General features: G+C 44.9%; 1 protein-coding gene across 8 annotated transcripts in view; it reads left to right on the top strand.

The window, feature by feature from the left end:
• LOC137421193 (actin-binding LIM protein 1) overlaps window positions 1–24,130 on the top strand; it is a 488,353-nt gene that overhangs the window by 70,101 nt on the left and 394,122 nt on the right. The window lies entirely within an intron of this gene.

Genomic DNA, 24,130 nt, shown 5'->3' on the forward strand with positions numbered 1-24,130 from the left:
ACCTTTTCGCGTGCCGTGTTCAGACATACACTGTGGGGACATCGCGCTGGCAGGTGGATCTGTCTCACGCACCTGTGAGCACGTCTTGCTTGTAGAAACATTGTACATGCAGCACGTGCTCGATTTTAACCCCCAAACGGGCGTCGTCCCACCTGGGGTTTATCTTTTGGGACCAAAACCTCCGCTCGAAACTAATTATGTAAACTTCGTTAATATTCACATCTCATCATAATAGAGCAAACGTATATGGTTATGTATGTATATATGTATGTATATGTACATGTATGTATGTATGTATGTATATATGTATGTATATGTACATGTATGTATGTATATGTGTATGTATGTATATATGTATGTATATATGTATGTATATGTACATGTATGTATGTATGTATGTATGTATGTATATGTACATGTATGTATGTATGTATGTATGTATGTATGTATGTATGTATGTATATTTGTACATTATATTTGTGACCAAAACATCTACCTCTTCTTGAAATATATATAAAACCAAAAGGCACGGTCTGTGTGAAGTCGTGAGGCGGTGAAGCGGTGTGACTATACATCTATTAATTACGTACTGTTTGAACATCCGTTGCATCTTGTTTATTAATTACGTAGATCTATTAAGTCTCCCAAGAAGAGTCTTTAAGTCTCCCAAGCCCTTTAAGACCAACAAGACCCCTAAATACCCAAAATGCCCTTAAAGACCCAGAGGACCAAAAATAACCCAAAGACTCAAAACACCCCACGACCCAAAATACCCTGAAGACCGAAAAAACCCCAAAGACCCAAAAAACCTTGATGACCCAAAAGACCCAAAATACCGAAAAGACCCCAAACAACCAGAAGACCCCGAAGACCCAAAATACCACAAAAAACCTCTGACCCAAAAGACCCTTAAAATCCCAAAACACACAGATGACCCAAAATACTGCAAATACCCAGAGGACCCAAAATACCCAAAAGATCCCGAAGACTCAAAAGACCCCGAAGACTATTAAAGACCACGAAGACCCTTAAAATCCCAAAACACGCAGATGACCCAAAACAGTGTGTTAACTGTGAAAAACAGTGTGTTAAATGACACGCAGTGTGTTAACCTCCAAATACCCAGAGGACCCAAAATACCCAAAAGACCCCGAAGACCATTAAAGACCACAAAGATCCATAAGATGCTTTAGACCCATTAGACCAGCATGGTAAAATATTTATTTATTATATACACTTTGCCATTACTGCTACCAGCATACCACCCTGAAATATTTATTTATTATATACACTTCACCATTACTGCTACCTAATTACCACCCTGAAATATTTATTTATTATATACACTTTACCATTACTGCTACCTAATTACCACTCTGAAATATTTATTTATTATATACACTTCACCATTACTGCTACCTAATTACCACCCTGAAATATTTATTTCTTATATACACTTCACCTTTACTGCTACCTAATTACCAACCTGAAATATTTATTTATTATATACACTTCACCATTACTGCTACCTAATTACCACCCTGAAATATTTATTTATTATATACACTTCACCATTACTGCTACCTAATTAACACCCTGAAATATTTATTTCTTATATACACTTCACCATTACTGCTACCTAATTACCACCCTGAAATATTTATTTATTATATACACTTCACCATTACTGCTACCTAATTACCACCCTGAAATATTTATTTATTATATACACTTCACCATTACTGCTACCTAATTACCAACCTGAAATATTTATTTATTATATACACTTCACCTTTACTGCTACCTAATTACCACCCTGAAATATTTATTTATTATATACACTTCACCATTACTGCTACCTAATTACCACCCTGAAATATTTATTTATTATATACACTTCACCATTACTGCTACCTAATTACCGCCCTGAAATATTTACTTATTATATGTACTGCACCTTTACTGCTACCTAATTACCACCCTGAAATATTTATTTATTATATACACTTCACCTTTACTGCTACCTAATTACCACCCTGAAATATTTATTTATTATATACACTTCACCATTACTGCTACCTAATTACCACCCTGAAATATTTATTTATTATATACACTTCACCATTACTGCTACCTAATTACCACCCTGAAATATTTATTTATTATATACACTTCACCATTACTGCTACCTAATTACCACCCTGAAATATTTATTTATTATATACACTTCACCATTACTTCTACCTAATTACCACCCTGAAATATTTATTTATTATATACACTTCACCATTACTGCTACATAATTACCAACCTGAAATGTTTATTTATTATATACACTTCAGCATTACTGCTACCTAATTACCACCCTGAAAAATTTATTTATTATATAAACTTCACCATTACTGCTACCTAATTACCACCCTGAAATATTTATTTATTGTATACACTTCACCATTACTGCTACCTAATTACCACCCTGAAATATTTATTTATTGTATACACTTCACCATTACTGCTACCTAATTACCACCCTGAAATATTTATTTATTATATAAACTGCACCATTACTGCTACCTAATTAATACCCTGAAATATTTATTTATTATATACACTTCACCATTACTGCTACGTAATTACCACTCTGAAATATTTATTTATTATATACACTTCACCATTACTGCTACGTAATTACCACTCTGAAATATTTATTTATTATATACACTTCACCATTACTGCTACCTAATTACCACCCTGAAATATTTATTTATCAAGAGAGGTGCCTCTCCCTTTATTTAAGGGATCGTTTCTCTGTATGCAGCTTTAACATGGGGACTGAAAATACGTTTCTCAGTTTCTACTGGACGAAATCGGCTGCAAATTTCAGAAGTAAATGCTTTATACCTCGAGGTAATATGTTCCAATTTTCATCAACATCTGTTTCTGCATTCTTGAGTTTTATTTAGAAAACCCTCGCATCAACGTTGGTGTCTATCGGTCCGTCCGTCCATCCGCCCAAAATGTGTTGGTGGTCATATCTCGAAGGCTATACATTGAAACTGGCTGAAACTTGGAATATACATCGGCCAATATGTCTAAATAATAGCTTTAAAAACTAATTCAAAATCTGCGCTCATTAGGGGGATCTACAGGGTTTTGTTTGACCCCCCCCCCCCCTCCAAAATAGGTATTTCCTCTCTTCTCTGAAACTACACACACAATGTTGATCAAACCTGGCCACAAGCTGCATATCCAATGCCGAACGAAGGTGTATTGACAGCATCAAAATGTTCGCTAATTTAGGGGGACGAGGGGGGGTGGGGAGGGGGAGTGGCGGGCGGGTGTTTTAACCTCCAAAAATAGGTATTTGCTCTCTTCTCCAAAAAGTCACACACAATTTTGATGAAACTTGGCAATAAGCTTCATATATGATGCCTAACAAAGGTGTATTCACCGCATCAAAATCTGGGCATACCAAAGGGGTTTCCAGGGGAGCGGGGATTTACCCCCCCCCCCCCCTCCACCCCCCAAACAGGTATTTTCCCCTCTTCACCGAGACTACACACGATTTTGATGAAATTTGGCCATAAGATTGACAATTGATGCCTAACAAAGGATTATTGACTGCATCAAAATCTGCCCTCATTAATGGGGGCTATGGGGGGGAGGGGGTTTGACCCCCCCACAATAGGTGTTTGCTCTCTTCTCCGAAACCACACACGACTTTGATGAAACTTGGCCATAAGCCTCATATATAATGCCTAACGAAGGTTTATTGACCACATCAAAATCTGCGCTCATTGCCGGGTTTTAAGGGGAGTTTTGGCTCATCCTTCCCCCCCCCCCCCCACCCCCTCCCAAATGGGCATTTGCTCTCTTCTCTGAAACTACACGCATTATTTCAATGAAACTTGATCACGACCTTCATCGCCCATGATGTACCAAAGTTTGTTCCCAGCATTAAAATATCAGGGTCTGAGGGGATCTTTGGTTGGGTTTGAATGACTGTTGCTCCTGATACAAATGAGCTTTAGGACCCACGGTCCTATTTTTGCTTGACTCATAGGGGCGATCCCCAAAAAGTTTTACATAGAAAAATTTCGACTCCGGTAGTAATTCTTGAGAAAAATGCTAGGGGCATAGAAAAGTCCTCTTTGTATGGTATGTGCCATGTGGCAAACTATAGAAAAGAAGGGATATTCAAAAAATCTCGTGTGCATGCTGGACTACCCTTGTGTTCTTAGGAGGAACCAAGTGATGCTCCAGAAAAGTTCATATAAAGGGGTACCAATTTGATTCATACATGTGCAATCCAGTTACAGTATGTGCCTATAATGCCTGTAATAATGATTACAAATATAATTAATAATAATAATATGACGAATAATATTTAATTTGTTGCCTATAATGTGTACACACATCGTGCTTGTCCAACGCTTGTCCTGAAGAATACATCACACCCAACATGTCTGCAATTTGCACATCCCATTTTTAAGCTGTGGTTGGGCTGTCTTTGATGAGGATTTGTATTTTTGTTTTAAACTTCTCCCTTAGGAGTTTGTGCTTTCTTTGCCACTAGAATATGGACACAAGAAATTCCTGTTTCATTGTAAAAATTAATTAAACGAAACATTCCTCAAAATCAACTTACAGCAGGAAAATCAGCATTTTTTCTTCCCATTCTTCATGTGAAGTGATTGACACTTTTGTACCTGGTTCAGAATGTCAACCGCACCTGCATTCTTCAAAACTTCCTGGATTCTTTTCTGCAGTGATTTATTGACAAAGTCCATATGGAAAGTAGATGTGTAAAGTAAACCATCTTTGTGAAATTGTCACTCACTGTATCGTTTGTGTACCTAGGTTTGTAAAATATACCAAGTCATGATCTGAGATATTCATGTAGTGCAAGAGGTGGAGTCATCGACCTTGGGGCCATGACATTAGGGAGCACACCGGATTCTCACTGCCCACAATATTCTCATTTTGGTCGTTACAAACGCATATCCTGCTCTTCATGTGTTTGTAACTGCCTGTACGCACGAATTGCCAGCAAAGCCGACCCAGAGGAGCACACACACATCGTCGGAAAATTATAACCGAATTGGAATTTATGTTGGGTTGGCTTGGGTGGGGTTGGCGTAAAGTGCATAGTAACCGTAACCAACTGTAAAGTTTGTGGCTGCCGAATTAATTAATTATTCATTTTTTATCCTCTCTCCTTCAGTTTGTGTTTATGGCCTTCAAGGGAAGGAAGGTTGCTTTAAAGCTTCGAGAGCTGTGAGAAAATTGCTTTATGTATTTTTTGTGTAAAATAGGGCTGGCAGTACAGCCTGCAGGTATGGACACTCACCTTTGAGCTGTATGGGCTGGGTTTGAATCTCGGCCCAGCTATAAACTGGCACCCTGGAGTTTCGTATGCAGGCCAAGGCATTTATGTACATGCCATCCTTCAGAACCACGTTAAGCCAGATAGGCCATGGGCTACCTAGACCCCTGGTGCACCCCCCCCCCCCCCCCCCCCCCACCAACCTACCACCCAAGGTTTTTTTAAAGCCTTGGGGTGTCCTGAATACGAAATTAAATGTTAACAGTGAAAATATAGGGACGAACTTTCTGTTTTGACCACTTGAATGGAGATACCCTCAATCGCGTTTTGGTGTTTTCGCGTCGAACAACATTAGGGGGTATGGTTACCTCTAGCTCTGCCTTATCCGTTCTATTTCACCAATCTGTAAGTGGCGTATACCATTGGAAAGGGTATTGAATTTCCTTTCCGATGGTATATTGCTCTTTAAAATATAAGGTATACTTATCCCTCTATGTTCGCCCAAACGTATTTTTTATCGACAAGTCCTCAAATCTCTCGATAAACCCCCCATTCAAGGACAAAAACATTATTAATCAGTTTTTTTCACAAATTGGCACCCATTGATGATGTGTATTTATTGTATATATGCATTTTATCATATCTAGGTGCAATTTGGAATTTTCAGTACCACATAATTGGAACAACAAGGAAAGTCCAAGATGGCCGCCAACGCGATTCATGGAATTCATGTTTTCTCCAAGTTCAACACATGCAATCCTGCTTTTTGTGCAATTTATGACTTATGAAAGTGAAATGTCTATATAAACTGGTGTAGGTATATCTATGCAATTGGTAATGATTTAATCATAACAAATAAACAACGTTTTAGTATTTGTTTTGTAACAATGTATTCAACATATATATCATTTCCATTAACATCATGTCCACATTTGTGTAGCAACATCAAATGATCCCAAGCACAGTCATGATCAAACAAGTTTAGTTTTTTAAAAATATTGAAATTATACCTTACACGTGTATGTGTCTTATCCAAACGGTACATGGATATCCATACTGTACATTCTGTATGATCATACGTAATGCTACATATTATTATACATTGTTATGTCTAAAAATACAATACAGTACACTCAGCTAGAGAGTGGCGATGGCCACACAACAATTAGTGTCCATTGTTCAACCTTGATCACTGTCGGTGTCATCATCAACTGCATAGTCTTCATCCTCTGGAAGTGACTCATCATTGTCCGAGTCGGTGTCATCATCACCAGAGTCCTCCATTGCAACAGCGATGTCTGCGAGTTGCTGTGGAAGTATCTCGCCATCATCAGCCTTGAATGTCATCAGCCTTGAATGCTTCTCCGTGTGCCTTCTCCATGTCGGCTTGCCTCTTCCGCTGTTCATCGTCAGTGCTTCTCCACTTTTGCGGCTTCTGTACATATTTGGCCCGACAGGACTTGTGATATTTGGCCTCGCATGCGAACAGGTCATGCCCTCTGATCCGACGTAGCAAGCTCTCATCACTTCGCTCCTCAGCTGACGCGACAACATTTTTCCCTCCGTCAAATTCAAACATTGACAAACCTTCTGATGTCCACGATCCACTTGATTTGATCTTCTTCCTCCCTTCAGACTTACAAAATAAACAGTCGGGGTTGAAGAGGACGCGATCACCTTCGGACGACCGACTTGTTCTGGGGGCAGTACCTGTTTCAAGTGGGTCAGATGGTTCAGATGGTTGCAGGCGATCCAGATTCATAGTGAAGCGTTGGTAACATTGTCGGTGATAACCATGATGGTCTGACAGGGTACTGGGTATTAGATCACATGATCCTTTCATCCTGTGTGAAGAATCCACTGGTTGGGAAAGCCGTCTTTGTCTGATGTCCTGCAACTTCGACAATTTGTTCTCGGCGGTACTGGTGCTCGAAAGAAGCTGAAGTGGTCCATACTTTAATCCTGGAACATGGACAATGCATTCGGGTATATGTTTCTGTGTCTGTGTTTCTTCATTACTTGTAGAACCACTATCGTGTCGTGTTTTTTTCTGGGGAGGTGGACCAGTCTCCATCGGCGTGGAGGGGTCAGTAGGATCAGACATGATCAGGCTGCGTCATTTGGTGCATTCACACTGGACCTGAAAAGACACGTTTAAAGTCATATTTAGAAACAGAAGACAATCAAATATATGTGTAATATTTAGTATTTATGTGTAAAACCAAGGTAAGAGAATCAGGAGACGTATATATTCACTTGGTTGAACGGTACACTGGAAATTGAAACTTAACTACAATTGTTGTGAATTTTCATAGCCATGTCACACGACATGTATTAGTAAAAACTTAACTAACCTGTGACGAAGTCCTTTCAGAATTGCCTGGGTAGAACTTAACTATATTTTCACATGTACAACAGGAGATATAACTGAAAACAAAAACTGTATGGCGAATAATCGTAAAGAGTGTTGGAGAAAACATGAATTCCATGAATCGCGTTGGCGGCCATCTTGGACTTTCCTTGTTGTTCCAATTATGTGGTACTGAAAATTCCAAATTGCACCTAGATATGATAAAATGCATATATACAATAAATACACATCATCAATGGGTGCCAATTTGTGAAAAAAACTGATTAATAATGTTTTTGTCCTTGAATGGGGGGTTTATCGAGAGATTTGAGGACTTGTCGATAAAAAATACGTTTGGGCGAACATAGAGGGATAAGTATACCTTATATCTTAAAGAGCAATATACCATCGGAAAGGAAATTCAATACCCTTTCCAATGGTATACCCCACTTACAGATTGGTGAAATAGAACGGATAAGGCAGAGCTAGAGGTAACCATACCCCCTAATGTTGTTCGACGCAAAAACACCAAAACGCGATTGAGGGTATCTCCATTCAAGTGGTCAAAACAGAAAGTTCGTCCCTATATTTTCACTGTTGACATTCAATTTCGTGTTCAGGACACCCCAAGGCTTTAAAAAAACCTTGGGTGGTAGGTTGGTTGGGGGGGGGGGGTGGGGGGGGTGCACCAGGGGTCTAGGTAGCCCATGGCCTAAGAGGACCCCTCTGCCAGCACTGGTCGTTGTTGGACGTTGAGGTCCCCTCTGCCAGCACTGGTCGTTGTTGGACGTTGAGGTCCCCTCTGCCAGCACTGGTCGTTGTTGGACGTTGAGGTCCCCTCTGCCAGCACTGGTCGTTGTAGGATGTTGAGGACCTCTCTGCCAGTACAGGCCATAGGAGGACGTTGAGGACCCCTCTGCCAGCACTAATTGGTGTTTGGCGTTGAGGAACCCTCTGCCAGCACTGGCCAATGTAGGACATGAGGACCTCTCTACCATCACTAGTCGTTGTAGGACATAAAGGACCCCTCTACCCTCACTTGTCATTGTTGGATGTTGAGGACCTCTCTGCCAGTATGGGCCATAGTAGGGTGTTGAGGACCCCTCTCCCAGCACTGCTTGTTGTAAAACGTTGAGGGCCCCTCTTCCATCACTGGTTGGTGTTGGGCATTGAGGACCCCTCTGCCAGCACTGCTCGTTGTAAGACGTTGATGACCCCTCTTCCAGCACTGGTTGGTGTTGGGCGTTGAGGACTCCTCTTCCAGCACTGGTCATTGTAGGACATTAAGGAAACCTCTGCCAGCACTGCTCGTTGTAAGACGCTGAGGACCCCTCTGCCAGCACTGCTCGTTGTAAGATGTTGATGACCCCTCTTCCAGCACTGGTCATTGTAGGACATTAAGGAAACCTCTACCAGCACTGGTCAAACAGAGGGACAATACTTGATGCACCCGGAATGCATCTTTACATCCATTGACGTTCAATGATCCGCAACGAAAATCTATTGCTGTCATTATGTAATTTTTAGGTTCTATGTTTTCATAAAGTATAAAACGCCAGTCTAAATAATTTCATGCTCAGATCCATAGATCAACAGTTATGAAAGAAACTTCCTGACTCGGACTTGTTCAGCTGAGCCTGAAGCCTTGCTTTTGTGCTCTTCTCTTCTCCGTTCATCCAGAGAATGCACGAGTAAATTGTAGTCTTTCCACGATTTTAAGACGGTTTCAACCTTCTTCCTACTATGTAAACTTTTTTCAAGGAACTCTAAAATTTCATTGCCAGGAATACAAGAAAGATGCGCTGAAGGCACTTCCGACTCAAAGGTCATCATCGCTCTTCGAACTCCTTCCCAGTCCCCGATGTTCTCCTTGTCGTCACTGTCATGGATCTCATGGTCTCTCCCCTTTGCTTTGTCTTCACTGTGTGCCTCACTCTCTACCTTGTCATTATTAAAACAGGCTTAGTTAGCACAGGCTTCTGGCACCACAGATGAAACTTCCTCTGGTATTACTGGTACAGATATTGCTGCCCCACCAGACAAAGCTGCAGGAATTGAGGATGCTACTTCCAAGGGAACGAGGAGTTCATCCATTTGAGGTGTTTCCCGTGAGGCGTGCATGTCGACTTCCCTCTCTGCGCAATATATGGATGGAGAGGAAGTACTCATTACCTTAATCCATACAGGCAAGGCCTCAGCCGCTTGTACGATTGGTGCTTTTAGTATACTTGCTTCAACAGGAATGGACTCTGCAGTTATATTTGAGCATTCAGTTGTGTTCCTTTGCAGAGCTGCCACTGTGGATGTAGCTTTAATTGGATTATTACAAAGCTTCATTGCAGCTGTTTCTGGTGCAGAGGGATGTACCATCTTCACAACAGACCTCTCAGTCTCCTTTAACCCTGCCAAGTCAGGAGATGTCACTGGGTCGGTCGTCATTACCGCACTGGCTTTAGTTATGAATACCTTTACTTCTCTGTTCACTCTTTGGCAGGTCACTAGCTGCACTTGGCAGCCGATCATATTTATGATCTGGTACCTGAGGATGAGTACCTATTTATTCTTCCATTTGTTCAGGTTCAGTAACTAACTCTATTTTTTTTCAAAGCACCTGACGTTGATGATCGTTTTGCCATGTCCTTATCAGTTGTATCTTCAGAAGTATCAACATGATCATCATTCCCCTCATCTTCTAGTTCTGATTTTCTCTTCTGTGCTCTTTTTCCCTTTCCCTAACTTTACCATCTTCCAATTGTCTATGTCTGAGGGTAAGCTAGGGCCAGGACATGGCACAGAAACCTCTGAAGTACTACTTTCCTCTTCCTTCGACTCTTCTGAGCATCGAGGAGCAGGTACTTCTTTACCAATACCTGGAATGACACTCCGAACTTCCTTTGGCTGTCCAAGGCCTTGAGGAGCAGACACTTCCTTTGAGACAGTGGGACAGTCTGCTCTCAAGTGATCCGTTGCCTTACAAATATGACAACAAGGCTCATTAGTCATATAAAAGACCTTATAATTCTCGTCTTCAAACGGAATGGCAAAGGATTCCTCCAATTCCGTGTCATTGTACATTTCAATGGAAGCTTGTCTTTTAAAAGACAAGATATGACGTAGGGCAGGCTCAAGACATCCTGGAGACACAGGCCTACTTTGTGATCGTATTACCCCCAATCGCTCCAAGAATGGCACATCCACATGATCGGCAAAAAGGAGGCATGTTGGAGAGTACGATTCGTGCTCCAAAGCTCAAAAGTGGTTCTACTTGGACAAACAACACACCGACAACAATCTCTATCACCTTATTTACTGCAGCCTCGGATTTAAATGCGAGATTTGTTTTGGTGTTAATTGCAAAGTACTGAAAAAATAAAGGAAGGGGCGTTGACCCCTTGTGCTTCCCCCCACTCTCCCCCAAAATCCGCCGGTGTACAGAAATCCCCCATTGAGCCACTTGGAACTCGCAGATTTGAGCGTTTCTCTTGTTGACCATCACTGAAGAGAGCACTCGTCATCTACGAGTGCCCCAAACCTCTTCAAGTGTACCGAATTCTGGTTAATATGTTCATCATTTACAGTCACGTGAAAGGGCATCTTGGTGGGTGGTGGCATTCATCGTTGAGATTGTCGACATGGTCTGTCTTGCTGAGCACACAAACCTCAATCTACCACTGGTGGCCTTCACTGTGGGTTTCAAGTTTGATTGCCTTTCCACTTAGATATCGAGAGGCTGAAGTAGAATCAGTCAGGGATTGTATTGATTTCAGTTGTACTTCAATCTATCATCATTTTCGAGGCAATATCGTGAAAGATTGTCGGTTTGAGTGGAAATGTGATTTTGACCCTTTTTGACCTTGAAATTGACCGTCAAGGTCAAAGTTTAGAGTGGCTCCTCGGCCAAAATGTTTCATTATCATAATATCTACCCACACATCAAATTTGGTACTTTTATCCGGCAAATGTCGGAAATGTCTATTTTCGACCTTAACGGACTGGACTATTGTAAATGCCCATCCACTCGTGCCAATGTCAACAGACCCTCAGGAACCAGAGGTCCTGTCACCCACAATGCGACTCACTGCCACAAAGTCGCCTCCATGCGCACCCCCTGGAGAATGCAGCAATGGCGACGAGGTTTCCCAAAAGTATTTTGGTCAAGATGGCATCAATAATATCTCCCCCAATTCAAGTTAGGCTGAAGTGGATGGCGAAAGAGTGACGCAAGGGTTGGAGATGCTGCTTTCATGAAGGAGAACACCAACCGACATGATTGGCCTATCACTCAAATTGTTGAAACCTTCCCCAGTGCGGCCGGTAAAGTTAGGAATGGTAGCGTGAAGGTACCACGAGATGGAATGACCTCAACATTCAATGACTATAAATTGGTCATTGTCCTCAACACACAACACTTATTCGTCACCACCAACCTTTGTGTAAATACGTCGTCTCCCTGGACACTTTCCTATCATTTGTATTTGTTGTGCCAGGAACGTCTTATTCATTTAGCACGATCAAGGCAAAATAACTCCAGCACCTCTTGATGAATCGAAACGCAATTCCTGGAAATTCATTGACTGAATGCACCGACTGGGAGCAGGAATGTTACCCTATTGTTCGACCTCAATCATGGACTGGATGTTCGTGCTCCACAACAGTGTGACTTACTGGTTGTGCCTCTTTGTAACCATGAGACAAGTGACGAGTTAAGTCAGGGTTCCAGGTTGAGCGGGTACAGTGGGTGATGCCATGCATGTAATGTTTGCAGCATGCATGGAGTTTAACGCGTGAAAAAAGATTTTAACATTATTAGCAGGTATTGCCGTTTTTGGTTTCACTATGAAAACATTTACTTCCTTGATTCATCTGTCCGGAAATGCTCTCCAGCTGTTTCTCCACTCTCGAGGGATTCCAGAACACGAATCATTACAAACACAATTTGTCAAGATACGTATGGATGTGGGGATGCATTGGGTGACTTATTACATTCCCAAAGGCTAACCTGGTACATTCCCAAAGGCTAGCATGGTACATTCCCAAGGATTGCTCAGGACATTCCCAAAGGCAAGCATAGTACATTCCCAAAGGGTCACGTAATACATTCCCAAAGGCTAGCCCAGTACATTCCCAAAGGCTAATGTGGTACATTCCCAAGGATTGCCCAGGACATTCCCAAAGGCTAACCTGGTAAATTCCCAAAGGCTAGCATGGTACATTCCCAAGGATTGCCCAGGACATTCCCAAAGGCTAACCTGGTAAATTCCCAAAGGCTAGCATGGTACATTCCCAAGGATTGCCCAGGACATTCCCAAAGGCTAGCATGGTACATTCCCAAAGGCTAGCATGGTACATTCCCAAGGATTGCCCAGGACATTCCCAAAGGCTAGCATGGTACATTCCCAAGGATTGCCCAGGACATTCCCAAAGGCCAGCCTAGTACATTCCCAAGGGGTCACGTAGTACATTCCCAAAGGCTAGCCCAGTACATTCCCAAAGGCTAGCATGGTACATTCCCAAGGATTGCCCAGGACATTCCCAAAGGCTAACCTGGTACATTCCCAAGGATTGCCCAGGACATTCCCAAAGGCTAACCTGGTACATTCCCAAAGGCTAGCATGGTACATCCCAAAGGCTGGCATGGTACATCCCATAGGCTAGCATGGTACATTCCCAAAGGCTAGCATGGTACATTCCCAAGGATTGCCCAGGACATTCCCAAAGGCTAGCATGGTACATTCCCAAGGATTGCCCAGGACTTTCCCAAAGGCTAACCTGGTACATTCCCAAGGATTGTCCAGGACATTCCCAAAGGCTAACCTGGTACATTCCCAAGGATTGCCCAGGACATTCCCAAAGGCTAGCATGGTACATTCCCAAGGATTGCCCAGGACATTCCCAAAGGCTAGCATCGTACATTCCCAAGGATTGCCCAGGACATTCCCAAAGGCCAGCCTAGTACATTCCCAAAGGGTCACGTAGTACATTCCCAAAGGCTAGCCCAGTACATTCCCAAAGGCTAGCATGGTACATTCCCAAGGATTGCCCAGGACATTCCCAAAGGCTAACCTGGTACATTCCCAAGGATTGCCCAGGACATTCCCAAAGACTAACCTGGTACATTCCCAAAGGCTAGCATGGTACATCCCAAAGGCTGGCATGGTACATCCCGAAGGCTAGCATGGTACATTCCCAAAGGCTAGCATGGTACATTCCCAAGGATTGCCCAGGACATTCCCAAAGGCTAGCATGGTACATTCCCAAGGATTGCCCAGGACACTCCCAAAGGCTAACCTGGTACATTCCCAAGGATTGCCCAGGACATTCCCAAAGGCTAACCTGGTACATTCCCAAAGGCTAGCATGGTACATTCCCAAAGGCTAGCATGGTACATCCCAAAGGCTAGCATGGTACATTCCCAAAGGCTAGCATGGTACATTCCCAAAGGCTAGCATGGTACATTCCCAAAGGCTAGCATGGTACATTCCCAAGGATTGCCCAGGACATTCCCAAAGGCTAGCATGGTACATTCCCAAGGATTGCTCAGGACATTCCCAAAGGCAAACATAGTACATTCCCAAAGGGTCACGTAATACATTCCCAAAGGCTAGCCCAGTACATTCCCAAAGGCTAACCTGGTACATTCCCAATGGCTAGCATGGTACATTCCCAATGGCTAGCATGGTACATTCCCAAGGATTGCCCAGGACATTCCCAAAGGCTAGCATGGTACATTCCCAAGGATTTCTCAGGACATTCCCAAAGGCAAGCATAGTACATTCCCAAAGGGTCACGTAGTACATTCCCAAAGGCTAGCCCAGTACATTCCCAAAGGCTAGCATGGTACATTCCCAAGGATTGCCCAGGACATTCCCAAAGGCTAACCTGGTACATTCCCAAAGGCTAGCATGGTACATTCCCAAAGGGTCATGTAGTACATTCCCAAAGGCTAACCTGGTACATTCCCAAAGGCTAGCCTAGTACATCCCCAAAGGCTAGCATGGTACATTCCCAAGGATTGACTAGGACATTCCCAAAGGCTAACCTGGTACATTCCCAAAGGCTAGCATGGTACATTCACAAGGATTGCCCAGGACATTCCCAAAGGCCAGCATAGTACATTCCCAAAGGGTCATGTCGTACATTCCCAAAGGCTAACCTGTTACATTCCCAAAGGCTAGCATGGTACATTCCCAAGGATTGCCTAGGACATTCCCAAAGGCTAACGTGGTAAATTCCCAAAGGCTAGCATGGTACATTCCCAAGGATTGCCCAGGACATTCCCAAAGGCTAACCTGGTACATTCCCAAGGATTGCCCAGGACATTCCCAAAGGCTAACCTGGTACATTCCCAAAGGCTAGCATGGTACATCCCAAAGGCTAGCATGGTACATTCCCAAAGGCTAGCATGGTACATTCCCAAGGATTGCCCAGGACATTCCCAAAGGCTAGCATGGTACATTCCCAAGGATTGCCCAGGACATTCCCAAAGGCTAACCTGGTACATTCCCAAGGATTGCCCAGGACATTCCCAAAGGCTAACCTGGTACATTCCCAAGGATTGCCCAGGACATTCCCAAAGGCTAACCTGGTACATTCCCAAAGGCTAGCATGGTACATTCCCAAGGATTGCCCAGGACATTCCCAAAGGCTAGCATCGTACATTCCCAAGGATTGCCCAGGACATTCCCAAAGGCCAGCCTAGTACATTCCCAAAGGGTCACGTAGTACATTCCCAAAGGCTAGCCCAGTACATTCCCAAAGGCTAGCATGGTACATTCCCAAGGATTGCCCAGGACATTCCCAAAGGCTAACCTGGTACATTCCCAAGGATTGCCCAGGACATTCCCAAAGGCTAACCTGGTACATTCCCAAAGGCGAGCATGGTACATCCCAAAGGCTGGCATGGTACATCCCGAAGGCTAGCATGGTACATTCCCAAAGGCTAGCATGGTACATTCCCTAGGATTGCCCAGGACATTCCCAAAGGCTAGCATGGTACATTCCCAAGGATTGCCCAGGACATTCCCAAAAGCTAACCTGGTACATTCCCAAGGATTGCCCAGGACATTCCCAAAGGCTAACCTGGTACATTCCCAAAGGCTAGCATGGTACATTCCCAAAGGCTAGCATGGTACATTCCCAAAGGCTAGCATGGTACATCCCAAAGGCTAGCATGGTACATTCCCAAAGGCGAGCATGGTACATTCCCAAAGGCTAGCATGGTACATTCCCAAGGATTGCCCAGGACATTCCCAAAGGCTAGCATGGTACATTCCCAAGGATTGCTCAGGACATTCCCAAAGGCAAACATAGTACATTCCCAAAGGGTCACGTAATACATTCCCAAAGGCTAACCTGGTACATTCCCAATGGCTAGCATGGTACATTCCCAATGGCTAGCATGGTACATTCCCAAGGATTGCCCAGGACATTCCCAAAGGCTAGCATGGTACATTCCCAAGGATTGCTCAGGACATTCCCAAAGGCAAGCATAGTACATTCCCAAAGGGTCACGTAGTACATTCCCAAAGGCTAGCCCAGTACATTCCCAAAGGCTAGCATGGTACATTCCCAAGGATTGCCCAGGACATTCCCAAAGGCTAACCTGGTACATTCCCAAAGGCTAGCATGGTACATTCCCAAAGGGTCATGTAGTACATTCCCAAAGGCTAACCTGGTACATTCCCAAAGGCTAGCCTAGTACATTCCCAAAGGCTAGCATGGTACATTCCCAAGGATTGACTAGGACATTCCCAAAGGCTAACCTGGTACATTCCCAAAGGCTAGCATGGTACATTCCCAAGGATTGCCCAGGACATTCCCAAAGGCCAGCATAGTACATTCCCAAAGGGTCATGTCGTACATTCCCAAAGGCTAACCTGTTACATTCCCAAAGGCTAGCATGGTACATTCCCAAGGACTGCCCAGGACATTCCCAAAGGCTAACGTGGTAAATTCCCAAAGGCTAGCATGGTACATTCCCAAGGATTGCCCAGGACATTCCCAAAGGCTAACCTGGTAAATTCCCAAAGGGTCATGTAGTACATTCCCAAGGATTGCCCAGGACATTCCCAAAGGCCAGCATAGTACATTCCCAAAGGGTCATGTCGTACATTCCCAAAGGCTAACGTGGTAAATTCCCAAAGGCTAGCATGGTACATTCCCAAGGATTGCCCAGGACATTCCCAAAGGCTAACCTGGTAAATTCCCAAAGGCTAGCATGGTACATTCCCAAGGATTGCCCAGGACATTCCCAAAGGCTAGCATGGTACATTCCCAAAGGCTAGCATGGTACATTCCCAAGGATTGCCCAGGACATTCCCAAAGGCTAGCATGGTACATTCCCAAGGATTGCCCAGGACATTCCCAAAGGCCAGCCTAGTACATTTCCAAGGGGTCACGTAGTACATTCCCAAAGGCTAGACCAGTACATTCCCAAAGGCTAGCATGGTACATTCCCAAGGATTGCCCAGGACATTCCCAAAGGCTAACCTGGTACATTCCCAAGGATTAGCCAGGACATTCCCAAAGGCTAACCTGGTACATTCCCAAAGGCTAGCATGGTACATCCCAAAGGCTGGCATGGTACATCCCAAAGGCTAGCATGGTACATTCCCAAAGGCTAGCATGGTACATTCCCAAGGATTGCCCAGGACATTCCCAAAGGCTAGCATGGTACATTCCCAAGGATTGCCCAGGACATTCCCAAAGGCTAACCTGGTACATTCCCAAGGATTGCCCAGGACATTCCCAAAGGCTAACCTGGTACATTCCCAAGGATTGCCCAGGACATTTCCAAAGGCTAACCTGGTACATTCCCAAAGGCTAGCATGGTACATTCCCAAGGATTGCCCAGGACATTCCCAAAGGCTAGCATCGTACATTCCCAAGGATTGCCCAGGACATTCCCAAAGGCCAGCCTAGTACATTCCCAAAGGGTCACGTAGTACATTCCCAAAGGCTAGCCCAGTACATTCCCAAAGGCTAGCATGGTACATTCCCAAGGATTGCCCAGGACATTCCCAAAGGCTAACCTGGTACATTCCCAAGGATTGCCCAGGACATTCCCAAAGGCTAACCTGGTACATTCCCAAAGGCTAGCATGGTACATCCCAAAGGCTGGCATGGTGCATCCCGAAGGCTAGCATGGTACATTCCCAAAGGCTAGCATGGTACATTCCCAAGGATTGCCCAGGACATTCCCAAAGGCTAGCATGGTACATTCCCAAGGATTGCCCAGGACATTCCCAAAGGCTAACCTGGTACATTCCCAAGGATTGCCCAGGACATTCCCAAAGGCTAACCTGGTACATTCCCAAAGGCTAGCATGGTACATTCCCAAAGGCTAGCATGGTACATTCCCAAAGGCTAGCATGGTACATCCCAAAGGCTAGCATGGTACATTCCCAAAGGCTAGCATGGTACATTCCCAAAGGCTAGCATGGTACATTCCCAAAGGCTAGCATGGTACATTCCCAAGGATTGCCCAGGACATTCCCAAAGGCTAGCATGGTACATTCCCAAGGATTGCTCAGGACATTCCCAAAGGCAAACATAGTACATTCCCAAAGGGTCACGTAATACATTCCCAAAGGCTAGCCCAGTACATTCCCAAAGGCTAACCTGGTACATTCCCAATGGCTAGCATGGTACATTCCCAATGGCTAGCATGGTACATTCCCAAGGATTGCCCAGGACATTCCCAAAGGCTAGCATGGTACATTCCCAAGGATTGCTCAGGACATTCCCAAAGGCAAGCATAGTACATTCCCAAAGGGTCACGTAGTACATTCCCAAAGGCTAGCCCAGTACATTCCCAAAGGCTAGCATGGTACATTCCCAAGGATTGCCCAGGACATTCCCAAAGGCTAACCTGGTACATTCCCAAAGGCTAGCATGGTACATTCCCAAAGGCTAGCATGGTACATTCCCAAAGGCTAGCATGGTACATCCCAAAGGCTAGCATGGTACATTCCCAAAGGCTAGCATGGTACATTCCCAAAGGCTAGCATGGTACATTCCCAAGGATTGCCCAGGACATTCCCAAAGGCTAGCATGGTACATTCCCAAGGATTGCTCAGGACATTCCCAAAGGCAAACATAGTACATTCCCAAAGGGTCACGTAATACATTCCCAAAGGCTAACCTGGTACATTCCCAATGGCTAGCATGGTACATTCCCAATGGCTAGCATGGTACATTCCCAAGGATTGCCCAGGACATTCCCAAAGGCTAGCATGGTACATTCCCAAGGATTGCTCAGGACATTCCCAAAGGCAAGCATAGTACATTCCCAAAGGGTCACGTAGTACATTCCCAAAGGCTAGCCCAGTACATTCCCAAAGGCTAGCATGGTACATTCCCAAGGATTGCCCAGGACATTCCCAAAGGCTAACCTGGTACATTCCCAAGGATTAGCCAGGACATTCCCAAAGGCTAACCTGGTACATTCCCAAAGGCTAGCATGGTACATCCCAAAGGCTGGCATGGTACATCCCAAAGGCTAGCATGGTACATTCCCAAAGGCTAGCATGGTACATTCCCAAGGATTGCCCAGGACATTCCCAAAGGCTAGCATGGTACATTCCCAAGGATTGCCCAGGACATTCCCAAAGGCTAACCTGGTACATTCCCAAGGATTGCCCAGGACATTCCCAAAGGCTAACCTGGTACATTCCCAAGGATTGCCCAGGACATTTCCAAAGGCTAACCTGGTACATTCCCAAAGGCTAGCATGGTACATTCCCAAGGATTGCCCAGGACATTCCCAAAGGCTAGCATCGTACATTCCCAAGGATTGCCCAGGACATTCCCAAAGGCCAGCCTAGTACATTCCCAAAGGGTCACGTAGTACATTCCCAAAGGCTAGCCCAGTACATTCCCAAAGGCTAGCATGGTACATTCCCAAGGATTGCCCAGGACATTCCCAAAGGCTAACCTGGTACATTCCCAAGGATTGCCCAGGACATTCCCAAAGGCTAACCTGGTACATTCCCAAAGGCTAGCATGGTACATCCCAAAGGCTGGCATGGTACATCCCGAAGGCTAGCATGGTACATTCCCAAAGGCTAGCATGGTACATTCCCAAGGATTGCCCAGGACATTCCCAAAGGCTAGCATGTTACATTCCCAAGGATTGCCCAGGACATTCCCAAAGGCTAACCTGGTACATTCCCAAGGATTGCCCAGGACATTCCCAAAGGCTAACCTGGTACATTCCCAAAGGCTAGCATGGTACATTCCCAAAGGCTAGCATGGTACATTCCCAAAGGCTAGCATGGTACATCCCAAAGGCTAGCATGGTACATTCCCAAAGGCTAGCATGGTACATTCCCAAAGGCTAGCATGGTACATTCCCAAAGGCTAGCATGGTACATTCCCAAGGATTGCCCAGGACATTCCCAAAGGCTAGCATGATACATTCCCAAGGATTGCTCAGGACATTCCCAAAGGCAAACATAGTACATTCCCAAAGGGTCACGTAATACATTCCCAAAGGCTAGCCCAGTACATTCCCAAAGGCTAACCTGGTACATTCCCAATGGCTAGCATGGTACATTCCCAATGGCTAGCATGGTACATTCCCAAGGATTGCCCAGGACATTCCCAAAGGCTAGCATGGTACATTCCCAAGGATTGCTCAGGACATTCCCAAAGGCAAGCATAGTACATTCCCAAAGGGTCACGTAGTACATTCCCAAAGGCTAGCCCAGTACATTCCCAAAGGCTAGCATGGTACATTCCCAAGGATTGCCCAGGACATTCCCAAAGGCTAACCTGGTACATTCCCAAAGGCTAGCATGGTACATTCCCAAAGGGTCATGCAGTACATTCCCAAAGGCTAACCTGGTACATTCCCAAAGGCTAGCCTAGTACATTCCCAAAGGCTAGCATGGTACATTCCCAAGGATTGACTAGGACATTCCCAAAGGCTAACCTGGTACATTCCCAAAGGCTAGCATGGTACATTCCCAAAGGGTCATGCAGTACATTCCCAAAGGCTAACCTGGTACATTCCCAAAGGCTAGCCTAGTACATTCCCAAAGGCTAGCATGGTACATTCCCAAGGATTGACTAGGACATTCCCAAAGGCTAACCTGGTACATTCCCAAAGGCTAGCATGGTACATTCCCAAGGATTGCCCAGGACATTCCCAAAGGCCAGCATAGTACATTCCCAAAGGGTCATGTCGTACATTCCCAAAGGCTAACCTGTTACATTCCCAAAGGCTAGCATGGTACATTCCCAAGGATTGCCCAGGACATTCCCAAAGGCTAACGTGGTAAATTCCCAAAGGCTAGCATGGTACATTCCCAAGGATTGCCCAGGACATTCCCAAAGGCTAACCTGGTAAATTCCCAAAGGGTCATGTAGTACATTCCCAAGGATTGCCCAGGACATTCCCAAAGGCCAGCATAGTACATTCCCAAAGGGTCATGTCGTACATTCCCAAAGGCTAACGTGGTAAATTCCCAAAGGCTAGCATGGTACATTCCCAAGGATTGCCCAGGACATTCCCAAAGGCTAACCTGGTAAATTCCCAAAGGCTAGCATGGTACATTCCCAAGGATTGCCCAGGACATTCCCAAAGGCTAGCATGGTACATTCCCAAAGGCTAGCATGGTACATTCCCAAGGATTGCCCAGGACATTCCCAAAGGCTAGCATGGTACATTCCCAAGGATTGCCCAGGACATTCCCAAAGGCCAGCCTAGTACATTCCCAAGGGGTCACATAGTACATTCCCAAAGGCTAGCCCAGTACATTCCCAAAGGCTAGCATGGTACATTCCCAAGGATTGCCCAGGACATTCCCAAAGGCTAACCTGGTACATTCCCAAGGATTGCCCAGGACATTCCCAAAGGCTAACCTGGTACATTCCCAAAGGCTAGCATGGTATATCCCAAAGGCTGGCATGGTACATCCCAAAGGCTAGCATGGTACATTCCCAAAGGCTAGCATGGTACATTCCCAAGGATTGCCCAGGACATTCCCAAAGGCTAGCATGGTACATTCCCAAGGATTGCCCAGGACATTCCCAAAGGCTAACCTGGTACATTCCCAAGGATTGCCCAGGACATTCCCAAAGGCTAACCTGGTACATTCCCAAGGATTGCCTAGGACATTCCCAAAGGCTAACCTGGTACATTCCCAAAGGCTAGCATGGTACATTCCCAAGGATTGCCCAGGACATTCCCAAAGGCTAGCATCGTACATTCCCAAGGATTGCCCAGGACATTCCCAAAGGCCAGCCTAGTACATTCCCAAAGGGTCACGTAGTACATTCCCAAAGGCTAGCCCAGTACATTCCCAAAGGCTAGCATGATACATTCCCAAGGATTGCCCAGGACATTCCCAAAGGCTAACCTGGTACATTCCCAAGGATTGCCCAGGACATTCCCAAAGGCTAACCTGGTACATTCCCAAAGGCTAGCATGGTACATCCCAAAGGCTGGCATGGTACATTCCCAAAGGCTAGCATGGTACATTCCCAAAGGCTAGCATGGTACATTCCCAAGGATTGCCCAGGACATTCCCAAAGGCTAGCATGGTACATTCCCAAGGATTGCCCAGGACATTCCCAAAGGCTAACCTGGTACATTCCCAAGGATTGCCCAGGACATTCCCAAAGGCTAACCTGGTACATTCCCAAAGGCTAGCATGGTACATTCCCAAAGGCTAGCATGGTACATTCCCAAAGGCTAGCATGGTACATCCCAAAGGCTAGCATGGTACATTCCCAAAGGCTAGCATGGTACATTCCCAAAGGCTAGCATGGTACATTCCCAAAGGCTAGCATGGTACATTCCCAAAGGTTAGCATGGTACATCCCAAAGGCTAGCATGGTACATTCCCAAAGGCTAGCATGGTACATCCCAAAGGCTAGCATGGTACATTCCCAAAGGCTAGCATGGTACATTCCCAAAGGCTAGCATGGTACATTCCCAAAGGTTAGCATGGTACATCCCAAAGGCTGGTGACATCCCATGCATCCTGCATCAATCTGATGGAGCACATCGGTAATAATGACTGAGCAAATACGGCACAGGACAATGTTATACAATGCCTATAGAAAGTCTACACCCGCTTTCAAAATTTTCACCTTTTGTTACCTTATAGCCTGGAATTGTATTGCATTAAATCAGACTTTTTCCACCTTTATTTACACATCGTAACCCACAACTTCCGAGTGAAAAACAAATTCTACAAATTTCAGAAAATTAATTTAAAATGCAAAACTAGAATATCTTGGTTGGAAAGTGACCCGAGTTAATACCCGATGAAGCACCTTTGGCAGCAATTACAGCCATGAGTCTGTTAGGGTAGGTCTCTGCCAACTTTGCACACCTTTATTGGGCAATATTTGCCCATTCTTATGTTCAAAACTGTTCAAGCTCAGTCAAGTTGTGTGGTGAGTTTTGATGGACAGAAATCTGCAAGTCATGCCAGTCGAGTCCTTACGCTATTATTATATAGATGGCAGCAGGTTTTCCACTGGGATTTTTCTTATTTTGCTCCATCCATTTTCCCTTCTATCCTGACAAGTATCCCAGTCCCTGCTGATGAGAAACATCCCCATAACATGATGCTGCCACCACCATGCTTCACAGTAGGGATGGTGTTCTTTGGGTGATGTGCTGTGTTTGGTTTGCGCCAAACTTAACGTTTTGCATTCAATAATAATAATAATAATAATACATTTATTTTATATAGCGCTTTTCAAGAAGCCCAAAGACGCTTTGACAGAGTACAAAAAAACAAGTGCAAAAAGACAAAAATCAACAGGTAAATAATCAAAGCAAAAGGAAGGAGAAGGAGAAGAGATAGTCAGGGGTTAAATGCTGTGGGTTAAATGTTGAATGCAGTGTTGAACAGGTGGGTCTTGAGTGATGTTTTGAATGTGGTGAGTGAGGAGGAGTCTCTGATGGTGTGAGGTAGTGAGTTCCAGAGGGTGGGAGCAGCGATGGAGAAGGCCCTGTCCCCCCAGGATCTGAATTTGGTCCGCATGGGCGGGGGGTGTCAGGAGGTTGGTACCAGCAGAGCGGAGGTTGTGGGTGGGAGTGTGTCTGGAGAGGAGGTCAGTCAGGTAGGATGGGGCCAGGTTATGGAGGGCTTTGTAGGTCAAGAGGAGGATTTTGTACTCGATTCTCTGGGGGATGGGGAGCCAGTGAAGCTTGTAAAGGACGGGGGTGATGTGGTCACGGGTCCGGGAATGGGTGAGTAGACGGGCAGCGGAGTTCAGGTTCTCCGTAGTAGAATTCAGCGGAGTTCAGAATTTAGGCCAAAAAGTTCCATCTTCGCTTCGTCAGACCACAAAACGTTTTGCCACATGGCTTCAGAATCTCCGTAGTAGGTTTTTCCAAACCTCAAACGGGACTCGAGGTGGGCTTTTTTGAGAAATGGCTTCCTTATTGCTACCCTACCGTACAGGCCAGACTCGTGGAGTGCTTGTGATAT

The sequence above is a fragment of the Myxine glutinosa genome, chromosome 2, assembly GCF_964187855.1.
Source record: "Myxine glutinosa chromosome 2, kmMyxGlut1.1, whole genome shotgun sequence".
In the NCBI taxonomy this organism is placed as follows: Eukaryota; Metazoa; Chordata; class Myxini; order Myxiniformes; family Myxinidae; genus Myxine; species Myxine glutinosa.